Source organism: Palaemon carinicauda, chromosome 1 (assembly GCF_036898095.1).
Source record: "Palaemon carinicauda isolate YSFRI2023 chromosome 1, ASM3689809v2, whole genome shotgun sequence".
In the NCBI taxonomy this organism is placed as follows: domain Eukaryota; kingdom Metazoa; phylum Arthropoda; class Malacostraca; order Decapoda; family Palaemonidae; genus Palaemon; species Palaemon carinicauda.
Window position 1 is genome coordinate 135,485,162 of NC_090725.1, and position 12,985 is coordinate 135,498,146.

Sequence of the window (12,985 nt, forward strand, 5' to 3'; positions counted from 1 at the left end):
TACAAAGGGCGCCGAGAGTTCGTCCATCTACTCCGGTGAAACACCGTGGCTCTGATGTGCGTCAACGCCATGGTGGTGGCCTACGTGAAAAAGCAAGGAGGACTGAAGTCGAAGGAACTGTGCAATCTCACGTTGGAGTTCCTAGAATGGGCTGAAGTGGAACAAATCAATATTTCAGCCAGGTTCATTCCGGGAAGAGGAACGTCCTGGCCGTCGGCCTCAGCAGGATGGGTCACGTGATAGGGCCCGAGTGGTCCCTACACCCAGAAGTGGCCAAAACCCTCATCCTGAAGTGGGGCTCGCCGGTGATAGACCTAGTCGCCACGAGACTAAACGCACAGTTCCCCATGTTTTGTTCTCCTGTGTCAGATCCAGCAGCAGTGTTCGAGGATGCCTTCCAACACCCTTGGGACAACCTCGGCGTTTACGCCTTCCCTCCCTTCGGGATGCTCAGACAGGTCCTCAACAGGGTGAGATGGGCGGCCAACCTGTGGATGACTTTGGTAGCGCCCTGGTGGGCGGAGAGAGAGTGGTTCGCGGATCTAAAGGAACTGGCACGCCTTCCACCTTGGCCACTTCCAGACAGACCAGACCTTCTCCGGCAGCCTCACTTCCAAAGGTTCCATGAAAACCCTCGGTCCCTCCGCCTTCACGCGTGGAGGTTATCGAGCGTCTCCTGAAAAAGGGAGGATATTCGTCGAGGACGGCATCGAGGATGTCAGGGTACCTGAGATGTTTGTCAATCGCAGTGTACCAGGCGAAGTGAGCTACCTTTACTAAGGGGTGCTCCTCGAAGAACATCAGGCCGTTAGGGGCCTCCATACACGAGATAGCAGACTTCCTGGTCTATCTCGGAGACGAAGTGGGCACGTCCATCCCAGCCATTAAAGGACTCCGGGCAGCGCTGGGCCAAGTCTTCCTCCTGAAGGGCATCGACCTTGGTACCTCCAGACATATCTCGATGCTCATCAAGAGCTTCGAGCAGTCTTATTCCCCCCAAGCCGCTAGAGTGCCCCAGTGGGATGTGGCTAGGGTACTGAAGATGCTTTCGGAACCTCCCTTCGAGCCTCTCAAAGACATTCTAGACAAGGAGCTCACCCTCAAGACAGTCTTTCTGTTAGCTCTAGCAACAGCGAAAAAGAGTAGGTGAGATTCATGGCCTGTCTTACGAGATCTCACACCCGAAGGGCTGGCGAGAAGCTACCTTCAGATTCTTACCCTCCTTCGTAGCTAAGATTCAGAATCCAGCTGTTTGGGACCCCAAGTTTGAAGGGTTCTCAGTGCCAGCTATCCCGCGTTCGGACAACCCGAGGGACTTGCTTCTGTGTCCAGTCAGGGCAGTACGGAAGTACCTAGAGAGGACGGCCAAACTTCGCCCCCGAAACCAAGAGTCTGTTCGTCTCCTCAGGACTGGTGAAGAAGCCGGTCTCCTAAATACGATCTCCTTCTGGCTACGCCAGGTGATCATGAAAGCCTACAGCAGTGCAGGGGTCCCCCTTCCTGGAGGGCCTAGACCCCACGACATTAGAGGACTGAGTACTGTACTTCGTTGGCCTTTGAAAGAAACGTGGCAGTGGGCCAAATCCTGAGGACAGGTACATGGTCTAGACAGTCTACCTTTACGGCTCACTACTTAAAGGATTGTTCTAAGAGATCCTTGGATGGGTTCTCTCTCGGTCCCATCATTTCCACGCTCCAAAAGATTCATAGGTGTAGCCCCGGAGAAGCCGCAGGCGGTAAGGCCAAGAGACACAGGTTCCTTTCTTACCCCATTTTTCCCTTATCACCTTCCCCTATATGACCCTTAAATCCTTTAACTGCCATGAGATACACTGTCAGTGGAAGAATGCATCTCCAAGGCTTTTTTGCAGAGGTGGGTTTCTTAAACACTAGAGAGTTTTTTGCGTAGTTTTCCTTATTTTCTCGTGTTTCCTTGGGGGTCAGCAGAACCTAGCCTCCTATCTAGGTTCCTTTTCTTTCATCACGGTCTCTAGGTCCGTAAGATCACTCCCACCTCCTAAGGTGTAAATCTCCTAAGAAAGTAGTTTGAGGTAAGTACTCCGTGTTGGAACAAATCTCAAATTTTAAGTAATTTGTATTTATCCTAACAGTACTTACCTCGAACTACTTTCGGGGTTATGGCCCGCCCATCCTGCTCCGAGTGCCTTACAGGACTTCGTAGAAACCTATCTGTCAAAAACTTACTGGAGCTCGAGACCTGAGCAAGCATGCTCTCTGACCCCGGGTCGCCTCATGGCGCGTATCACTCCACCAGAGGTTACCCTGCATAGAAAACGGGAGTAGGGTAAACTACACAAAATTCTGGTCGGTTGGGAGGAGATCCCAGATACTCCTAAGAAAGTAGTTCGAGGTAAGTACTGTTAGGAAAAATACAATTTTCAATATTAATCTTACCCGATGATCATGTAGCTGTCAACTCTGTTGCCCGACAGAAATCTAAGGTCGGGATACGAAAGCGATCGCTATACAGGTGGGGGTATACACAACAGCGCCATCTGTGAGCAGGTACTCAAGTACTTCTTGTCAACAAGAACTCAATTTTTCCTCTGTCGTGCCACAGGCAAGACCTACTAAATACGTCCCTAACTGGATTTGTTTTCACAACGTTTTGGTGAAGTACACTACTGTATTCCAGTTTTGAGCTTTCGCTATGCAGGGGTTTTATCTTCATTTCAAAACTTGAACTCGTTTTGGATAGATTTAATTATGGTGAAGAAGAGAGTATGGACTCTTTCACTTTTAAATGGCCGACCCTTCCCTTAGACGGAAGTGTTGGTGACGAAGAGAGTATGGTCTCTCTTTCACTTTTTAATGACCGACCCTTCCCTTAGACGGAAGTGTGTTTAGGTTTTTGGTAATTTTGCTATTTTTATATCTCTCCGCCATTTATAGGCCTCTTCGATTAACTTTCCATTTATTATAAACTTATAAAAAATTAATTTTTATGTTTGTTTATATACGACCTTTCCTAATAGTAGGCGGTCCTTACTTGGAACCGAAGTTAATTAACATTGAGCCCGTCATATCGTATTTCCTTTTAAGAATGTATACTTTTTTAATTTTAATGTTTTTGAAAGAATTTCTTTGATAGTCTCGTACTGTTTTCAAAGATGAACTAACGTTTAGTTTAGTCTCCGCAGTTGTTGACGTTCAGAACGTTCAACATGCGCTCTATCGTTACGATAGAGAGAGAGTATTTCACGGTTTCACGTTGCAGTAAGAGTAAACCGATTCTAGCGTTTCGTTCATTCTTTCTTAGCTTAAATGGTTTTAATTCTAATAAAGGAACTTTTTATTTGGGAAACCTTTCAGTTTTTTTTCCTTTAACAAATAATATGTTTTAACGATATATGATTGGGCTCATCTCTCAGGTTCTAAGTCAAGAGAGAGAGAGAGAGATAGAGACGGAGGGAGAGAGAGGAGAATAAACGTTACGTTCAAGCGGGTAACGTTGTTCTCGTTTTTTACTCTTCTCCCTAGTCGCTATAGGGGAAGAAGGTAAAACGTTTCTAGAGTTTTATTCTTGTTCCCAGGCTTTATGCGGTGAGAGATTTTAAACGTAGTTTATTTGATCTAGTGTTTAGTCTCTTTTCCAGCCACTGAATTCTTTATCTTTCATTAGGTTTTTCTGTTGCATTGTAAAACTGTTTTCGCAATTACTACCTTTAATGAAGGATAGGATTGCGTGTTTCAGGTACAAATCACTTAAAGTTTCGAGTTCAGTGAAATAAGTGCAAACAGAAAATCAAAAGTGATAAAGTGATATGCGCAAAGTGTTACAGTGTTGCGTTCGAGGGTTCGTCTGTTCGTGCCAGTTGTTCACCTAGTCCGATACCTCTTACAAGCTCCCATGCCCAGGGGAGAAGTAATGTCGAAGGACTTATGGGTTCCACAGGCCTTGATCGACGAACAGACGTTTCCCTCCGTGGTTTCGGGTGTATCTACACACGTTGCCGACGTGATCACCCCACCCACACGAAGACGAGAGAGCCCATTTATTCCTCGTCTGCGGAAGAGGTTTCTCGCAGAAACCATGGACCAAACTTGCAGCTTTTAAGTGCAGGTCGGTCCCTTCCGCGCAAGTCCAACGGCCTAGGTGTAGCCACTGGGTCAGTTCGGACTCGCTGCAGTCTTCGACGACTGCACACCCAGGGTTGCCAGATTTTCTATATGAGATAAGTCCAACTTTCAAACAACGGAAGCTTTAAAAAACCTATATGTAGAAAAAGGCCTAATATATAGTACTTAATATCCGCATATTTTTCATGATATTACTGAAGGCCAATTAAAAAAAAAAAAAAAAAAGGGTCAAATTCGAGGTTTTTTGGCCTGAAAAAAGGCCAACCTGGCAACCCTGTGCACACCTTCCGAGAGAGGCAAGGTGGTACCGCAACAGGCAGTAACTCCGTCTGTTGCCGCACCAGCTGTTTTAGACCCTCAGTCACAACGGACAGTAGCTCCGTTTGTTGCCGTCTTTTATAGACCCTAGTGGTCCATACTGCAGATATGCAGTCTCAGCTTGCTTCCTTCATGTAGGAGTATCGTGCAGAGAAGGTTGACACTGCACCTGTTAACCTACAACCTGTGCGTTCAGCAGATACTGCGGCTGCCTGCTCCCACACTCAACCTGTGAGAGCTCCACCACCGATGCGCAGTCGACCCTGCCAGATGCATGTTCATGCTGCACCCTCCGTTGACATGCGTGAGCTACCGCATCAGCAGTGGGAAGGTGCTGTCAAGCTGCCGTGTTTTGCCGCAATGCGGCATGCTCCGCAACCCACGGCAGTCTCTCCCACGCACCAGCACTCCGCTTTTGTTGTTGCCAGCTCCCACACTCCGACTGCGGAGAAGGTTGACGATGCACCCGTGGGCCTACAGCCTTCCACGGTTGTGCGCCCGGCATGGCTGCCTGCTCCCACACTCTTGTTGTGAGAGGTCCTCCACCCATGCACAGTCAACCCTGCCAGACGTATGATGACTCCCACAGACACACGGAGCACTCCGTTGCCGTGCGTGAGCTACCACAAGCTGCCGTGTTTTGACACGGTGTGTCAGCCTCCGCAACACACTGTGGCTACCGCCACTCACCCGCAGCAAACTAGTCAGTCAAGAGTTGAGGCTTCCCCACACAACTTTGGTTGTTGCCAACTCACAGACTGTCAAACAGTTAATAACGTTGCCTTCTGGTCTGCTGCTTATGCTCCAGTGAAACCCTCACTGAGATAACCTAGCTTTTCTCGGACATGGTTCCTGTAGATGAGAAAGTGCTGTTCTCCCTCCTTCTGATATTCCCTTGAGGACTCTGTCATTTGGAGAGGAGCCTTAAGCTGCTTAGCCTCCTATGGACTTTAATTAAAGCATAACATGCTTCCAGGGAGGGTAAATGGTTCCGCTTCAGTCGCTACCCCGTCTGTTGCCACACCTGCTCCCATAGACCTTGGGCTTTGTTGCAAGACATGCAGTCCAAGCTTAGTCCTTGATAGAGGATTTTTTACGGAGAAGAACCTTCTTGCCAACAACCTTCCTACCGGTTGGTTGTACGCCCTGTTGACGCTGAGATTTCCTACTCACGTCCGCCAGTTGAGATGATTCCTCCTCCGGTGCGACCCAGTGTGGGTTGCCAGTCGCACGTTAACGTTAAGCGACTCTCGGAGGTGGTTGTGGACGTTCAGTGTGTCACTAGGAAGACGTTCAACAACCAGCAGAGGTGACTTGTTTTGACGCAGTGCGGCAACCTCAGCAACCCTATAGGGGTTGTCTGCACAACCCAGACAGTCTAGACAGTTTCGGGTTGTTGCTGTACTTTCTCGCTTCCCCATGGTTGACAGTTCACAGACTGTGCAGCAGTACCATGATCTTGTGTCCGGCTCCATCACGCATCCACCAGTGCGACCGGATTCAGCGAGTCAGACGTTGCCCACTCCGTTGCCGTTTCCTCATCAGTTTCGGATGAGGAACCCTCTGATGAGGACATGGCTGAACAAGACGATCAACCCCCAGCCCTGCTATCCATCCAGAAGATGCTGAAGAAGGAACGCGGCCCTGTCAGGCTGTGGATGAGTCTGGTTAAGACACTGTCATCCGTGGTTCAATTGGCGTCACTTGGAAGACTACACCTCCGTCCTCTTCGGTTTCATCTAGCTCTTCACTGGAAAAGGACAAGACGCTAGAAGCGGTCTAGATCCCGGTTTCCGGAAGATAAGTCTGGTCTGACTGGATGAAAGGACTTTATCAACCTTTGATAGGTTTTTCCCCTGACTGTTCAGACTCCCAACCACGTTCTCTTCTCAGACGCATCGGACGTAGGCTGGGGTGCGACCTTAGGCGGTAGGGAATGCTCGGGATTATGGAACTCGAGTCAAAGGACAATGCATTTCAACTGCAAGAAGCTTCTGGCAGTACGTCTGACCTGGAAAAGCTTCAGGTCTCTCCTTCAAGGCAAAGTAGTGGAGGTGAACATGGTCAACTCCCTGCTTTGATGTACATCTCCTAGCAAGGAGGGACCTACTCTCTGACATGGTACGAGTTCGCAAGTGACCTCCTCTCCTGTTCAACAGGTCTAGACTTTTCACTAGTAACAAGTTTCTTCCAAGGCAACTTGAATGTCTTAGCAGATTGTCTCAGTAGGGAGGGACAATAATTCCAACATATTGGACCCTCCACTAGGATGTATGCAAGAGACTTTGGGTCTCCTGGGGCCAGCCAACCATAGATCTCTTCGCAACCTCGATGTCCAAGAGGCTCTCAATACTTTGCTCACCTATCCCGGACCCAGCAGTAGTTCTTTTAGATGCCTTTCTACTTGATTGGTCTCATCTAGATCTATATGCATTCCCTCCGTTCTAGATTGTCAACAAGGTACTGCAGAAGTTCGCCTCTCACGAAGGGGCAAGTGGACGCTAATTGCTCCCCTCTGGCCCGCGAGAGAATAACTTACCGAGGTACTTCGATGGCTAGTAGACGTTCCCAGAACTCTTCCCCTAAGGGTGGACCTGCTACGTCTGCCACGCGTAAAGAAGGTACTCCAAGGCCTCCACACTCTTCGTCTCACTGCCTTCAGAGTATCGAAATACTCTCGAGAACTAGAGGTTTTTCGAAGGAGGCAACCAGAGCGATTGCTAGAGCAAGGAGAACATCCACCCTTAGAGTCTACCAATCGAAGTGGGAAATCTTTCGAAACTGGTGCAAGTCAGTATCCGTTTCCTCGACCAGTACCTCTGTAACTCAAATAGCTGACTTCCTCTTATATCTGAGGAAAGAGCGATCTCTTTCAGCTCCCACTCAAGGGTTACAGAAGCATGTTGGCATCAGTCTTCCGTCACAGAGGCTTAGATCTTTCCAACAATAAAGATCTACAGGACCTCCTTAAGTCTTTTGAGACCACGAAGGAGCGTCGTTTGGTTACACCTGGTTGGAATTTAGACGTGGTTCTAAGATTCCTTATGTTAGACAGGTTCGAACCACTTCAATCAGCCTCCCTGAAAGATCTCACCTTTAAGACTCTTTTCCTGATATGCTTAACCACAGCTAAAAGAGTCAGTGAGATTCATGCCTTCAGCAAGAACATCGGATTTTCATCCGAAACGGCTACATGTTCTACATCTTGGTTTTCTAGCCAAAAACGAGCTGCCTTCTCGGCCTTGACCAATATCGTTCGATATTCCAAACTTATCGTATACAGTAGTTGGAAATGAACTAGAAAGAGTATTATGTCCTGTAAGAGCTCTTAAGTTCTATTTTAAAACCTTTACGAGGCCCGTCTGAAGCTTTATGGTGTTCAGTTAAGAATTCATCTTTGCCTATGTCAGAGAATTCTTTATCCTATTATTTTCAGACTGTTAATACGAGAAGCTCATTCCCTTCTGAATGAGGAAGACCAAGCTTGGCTGAAGGTAAGGACACACGAAGTTAGAGCTGTCACAACTTCCGTGACCTTTAAACAAAATAGATCTCTGCAAAATATATTCGACGCAACCTTTTGGAAAAGCTAATCAGTGTTCGCGTCTTTTATCTTTAGAATGTCCAGTCTCTTTACGAGAACTGCTACACTCTGGGACCATTCGTAACAACGAGTGCAGTAGTGGTGGGGGCTCCACCACTACAATTCCCTAATTCCAGAACCTTTTTAATCTTTCTCTTGAAATATTTTTGGGTTGTCCGGAAGGCTAAGAAGCCTTTCGCATCCTACTTGATTTGGCGGGTGGTCAAAATCATTTCTTGAGAAGCGCCTAGATTAGAGGTTTTGATGAGGTCCTTTAGTATGGGTTGCAACCCTTCATACTTCAGCTCCTAGGAGTCGCTCAGCATCCTATGAGGATCGCGAGGCTCAGTAAGGAAGACGTACTTAAAAAGTCAGAGTAATTGTTCAAGTCGTCTTCCTTACCAGGTACTTATTTATTTTATGCTTGTTATTTTGAATAACTGCTAAAATGAAATACGGGATACTTAGCTTCTAATGTTAACATGTATGCTGGTCTCCACCCACCACCCTGAGTGTGAATCAGCTACATGATCATCGGGTAAGATTAATATTGAAAAATTTTATTTTCCTTAGTAAAATAAATTTTTGAATATACTTACCCGATGATCATGAATTTAAGGACCCTCCCTTCCTCCCCATAGAGAACCAGTGGACCGAGGAGAAAATTGAGTTCTTGTTGACAAGAAGTACTTGAGTACCTGCTCACAGATGGCGCTGTTGTGTACACCCCCACCTGTATAGCGATCGCTGGCGTATCCCGACCTTAGATTTCTGTCGGGCAACAGAGTTGACAGCTACATGATCATCGGGTAAGTATATTCAAAAATTTATTTTACTAAGGAAAATAACATATTACTTAAAATTTTTTATTTTTTACGTTCATCCTTTTACGGTATTTTACGTAAATCATGGGTCCTAAAAGGCTTAGTTTCGCAAGTGGTAGTGGTAGTGGTTAGAAAAGGAAGAAGGGTCTGGAGGTCGACGCAGATGACATCACGGAACTCGTCACCGAACATCACGACGAACTTACTACAGAGGAGCTCAATGAACTCCATTATGTCTGAGCACGAGTGATGACGAGGAAGGGATCGAGGAGGTATAACATGTGTTAGGTTCGGCGCAAATAAAAGAGGTGTTAGGAAAATATCAAGACGTGGTCGACTTCATCAACAAATATCATCCAAAAAAATTGTAGGTTAGTCGTGTAGTTCCGCAGTTCGATGATGTTTGCCTAACTCATTTTCGAAACATTCTGAAAAGCCGTACCAAGCAACTTTCTATCGATAGCTTCTTTAAAAAAACTACGAAGCGAACTCGTGATGAAGAGGAAGGAAGTGGTTCAAAGATAACGGCAAAGAGTGAAGCGAAAGAAAGTGAAACAAAGAAAACGGCAAAGATTGAAGAGAAAAAAATGAAATGAATTTTAAGTGTAGAGAGTGAAAGTGATTAAAATTAATCATCAAAAAGAAAAAAAGAAAATGTAAAGAAAATATAAAATATAAAAAGAAAAAAAAATAAATAAGCTAAGTTAGGTTAAAGTTCACTTAGTGTAAGTTAGATGGAGTTACGGTAGTGTATGTTTATCGTGGTCACCCTTTCTACCTCCTCGCCGCCCGTCCGTCTCCTCTCTGCGTAGCAAGACCGACACCTGCGCTGGACTTTCTAAGGTAAAGTGACGCTTAAAACACGTTTCTTATTTATTATTTCTTTATAATTATTCTTTTTTTACATGTCTATTATCTAATTTAGTGTGCATTATTTCATGTGTAATTATGTGTAGTAATTTATTAAGTAGTTATCATAGGTTTTTGGGCTCAACCACAGATTAATCCTATTTCAATGTATTCTTATGGGAAAATTCGTTTCTACAACCGAACATTTTCTACAGCCGAAGTCGGTTGTGGAACGGATTAAATTCGTATGTAGAGGTACCACTGTATTACATGCGTTATTATTGGATACAGTTAAGGGAAAAAACAGGGAGAGAGAAGGACGAAACAATATGACAGAGACGAGACGGGGGTGGGGGGGGCCGTAACCAAGTTCCTTCTCCTTGCACATATCCTCCGCCACATCTACGCTAATTCAAGTAAATTTGCGAAATCAATGAATTTGGGAAGTTCGAGGTGGAATGAAAATAGGAATGGGAACACAGTACATGGAATGAGGGATAGGAAAGAGGTTTTGGTAATTGTTTACAACACCACGCTCTCCATTTACTCCAAAATAATGCAATCCTACAGTTCTCATCTTCTTGCACAGTTATCAGGTGGTTATTTAAATTCTGGGAAAGCAATAATTAGCAAGATATGTTGAAGGGGGAAGGGTTTATAAAAAGAAAATAGCTCGGTTTCCTCGCTAAACGACTTGGAACTGACATGTCAATATAGTCAACCAAACGGAATTCGTGATGCCAGCGTGCATAAACAGAAGTTTGTGATGCCAGCGTACATTTGATATACTGTATATTCAAAATATACTTGAATAAAAATGGATTAGTTACTCCAAAGTGTCCATAAAATATATAATTTACAAATAGTGACACTTTTGAGTGATCACTTAATTTTTGATTAAGTATATTTTGAATATACAGTATATCAAATGTACGCTAGCATCACAAACTTTTGTTTATGTACGGCTGGCATCACGAATTCTGTATGGTTGACTATGTTGACATGTCAGTTCCAAGCGACGAGGAAACAGAGCTATTTTCTTTTTATAACCCCTTCCTTCCTCAACACATCTTGCTGATTATTGCTTTCCCAGAATTTAAATAACCACTTGATTACTGTGCAAGAAGATGAGAACTGCAGGATTGCATTATTTTGGGGTAAATGGAGAGCGTGGTGTTGTAAACAATTACCCAGGTTTTGAATGATTAATAAGATGAAAATTACGAATGAATGCTAGAAAAGATAGGATGCCCGAAATTGCAAAAAATAATGAGAATCAAAAGAGTTGGAAAGATACATTGTGGAAGTGTGTGTGAGAGCAAAGTAAATGTAGGAAAGGGATTTGGGAAAAGGATTAAGGTTATAATAATAATAATAAGTGAAGGACAATAATAATATGAAGGAGGTATCATACTAATATGCATGATAGGTTATATTAGTTAAGTAATACTGTAAAAGTGAATGGTCTTATCAGTGGGATAATATTGTGAAAGTGAATGTAGGTTGACGATAGACTACGCAGATTTGATCAGCTGTTTTGAATGTTATAATTCGCTATGTTTTTAATTATAAATACGATACTGAAATGTGAATATTACAGGTATTGTTATTGTATACAGTTAAGTGAAACACCATTTTAATTAAAATCTGGTTTGTTTCAAATATAGTTGTAATTTTTTACCACTGTAAATAGATGTACACTGTACAGAGAGAGCTAGGACCAGCTGGGTGTAGACATAGGTAGTGGAGCATAGTGCTTCCAGCGTAAAGGAGCGCGGGCTATTTGAAATCATTGCCCAGCTTGAATTTTATTGCAATTTTTATGAGAATATTTTAATAGGCATTGCATTGTTCTCGGCCATCCCAATGCTGTTGCCAACAATTACAAATCAAATTCTTAATATTGGGTAAACAATCATCCTCCTTGGCTGCAAAAAAACCAGACCACGAAGCAAGAAACTGCGATTAACGAGGTCTGACTGTATTCCAGAAATAGCGGAGTTCCCTGTATACCTTCGGAAGGAAAAGCTGCTTTCTCTCGGCGGTGAAAGGCTATGGCTGAGCCTTAAGCCTCGCGTTTTAAGCAGAAAGGAGTTGACATTTCCTCATCGTTGCAGCTTTCTTTACTCATATGGAGTTATGAGATCACTTGCCCTCAGTCAGAAATTATGCCTCTTCCTTGGAACGTGGTTTGTGTCCTGAGATCCTTAAAAGGACCTCCCTACGAACCATAACACCATGCAACTGTCCGAAACCTCACTTTGAATACAGTGTTCCTGCTCGCTTCAGACTCGGCAAAGAGAGTCGGTGAACTTCATGGCCTCTCGTATGACATCGCCTATTCAAAGGGATGAGGGGAAGTGACACTCGACTTCATCCCTGAGTTCATTGCTAAGACTCTAAATCTGGGTGTACTGGACCATAGATTTGAGCCCTTTCAGATTGCTAGTCTGTTTTGTAACCAATGACCTAGATCAGTTGTTACTATGCCCAGTGAGGAGTTTGAGATACTAAACAAAATGCACGGCAGCAACACAGCCCCGACTACAATCTGTTTTTTAGCTCAAGGAGAGTAAAGAGGAGGATCACTAAGAACACAGTCTCCTCTTGGATCCTCCAGGTGATTGAAAGAGCCTTGGCTCCTGATCCTCCTTCAACTTGCCGACCTCGAGCCCATGATGTCAGGGGAATTAGTACATCATCCTTGGCATTTAAACACAACTAATCTGTGTTGCAAGTACTACAATCTGGCATGTGGAAGAGCCAAACTACTTTCACAGCCCATTACCTAAAAGACGTGATCAACAGGAGACGATATGTTCAAAATCGGTCCTGTGGTGGCTGCTCAACAAGTGGTTTAAGAAAACCTCAGGCTCCTTGATGGACAAGTAGCAGATGGTTTAGGGCATTGGTTACCCGGGTTAAGACTGGGATGAATGAGAGTATGTCTGGCTTTTCCTTTTGTCTTCTTCCCTTCCCATGTGGTACAGCACCATGGGACCCTCTGCAAGCTGGCTTCAATTCTGCAGGTAATTATCACTTCCCTTGTGTAGCCTAGTATAAGTCATAAATTTATTTTTGGGCTCGGCCATGTCGTCCTGATGGAAGGTTCCTTTAGGTAGCTTTCTAAGGGATATTTGGTACAGTGATACCCCCAGAGAATTAACCGAAGGTCTCCAGAATTCTAACTCCTGGCCCGAGTATCCTCAATATAACTTTAAGGATATCGTATAATATCGGGACGTATTTTTAGATACGACACAGCAATCTTCACCCCGAATAGATTTAACTCTTTGAGGGGGAAGAGTGG

General features: G+C 44.6%; 1 protein-coding gene across 2 annotated transcripts in view; it reads left to right on the plus strand.

Moving 5' to 3' along the window:
• The window catches only part of LOC137651851 (borealin-like), a 183,531-nt gene that overhangs the window by 75,050 nt on the left and 95,496 nt on the right, over positions 1-12,985 (plus strand). The window lies entirely within an intron of this gene.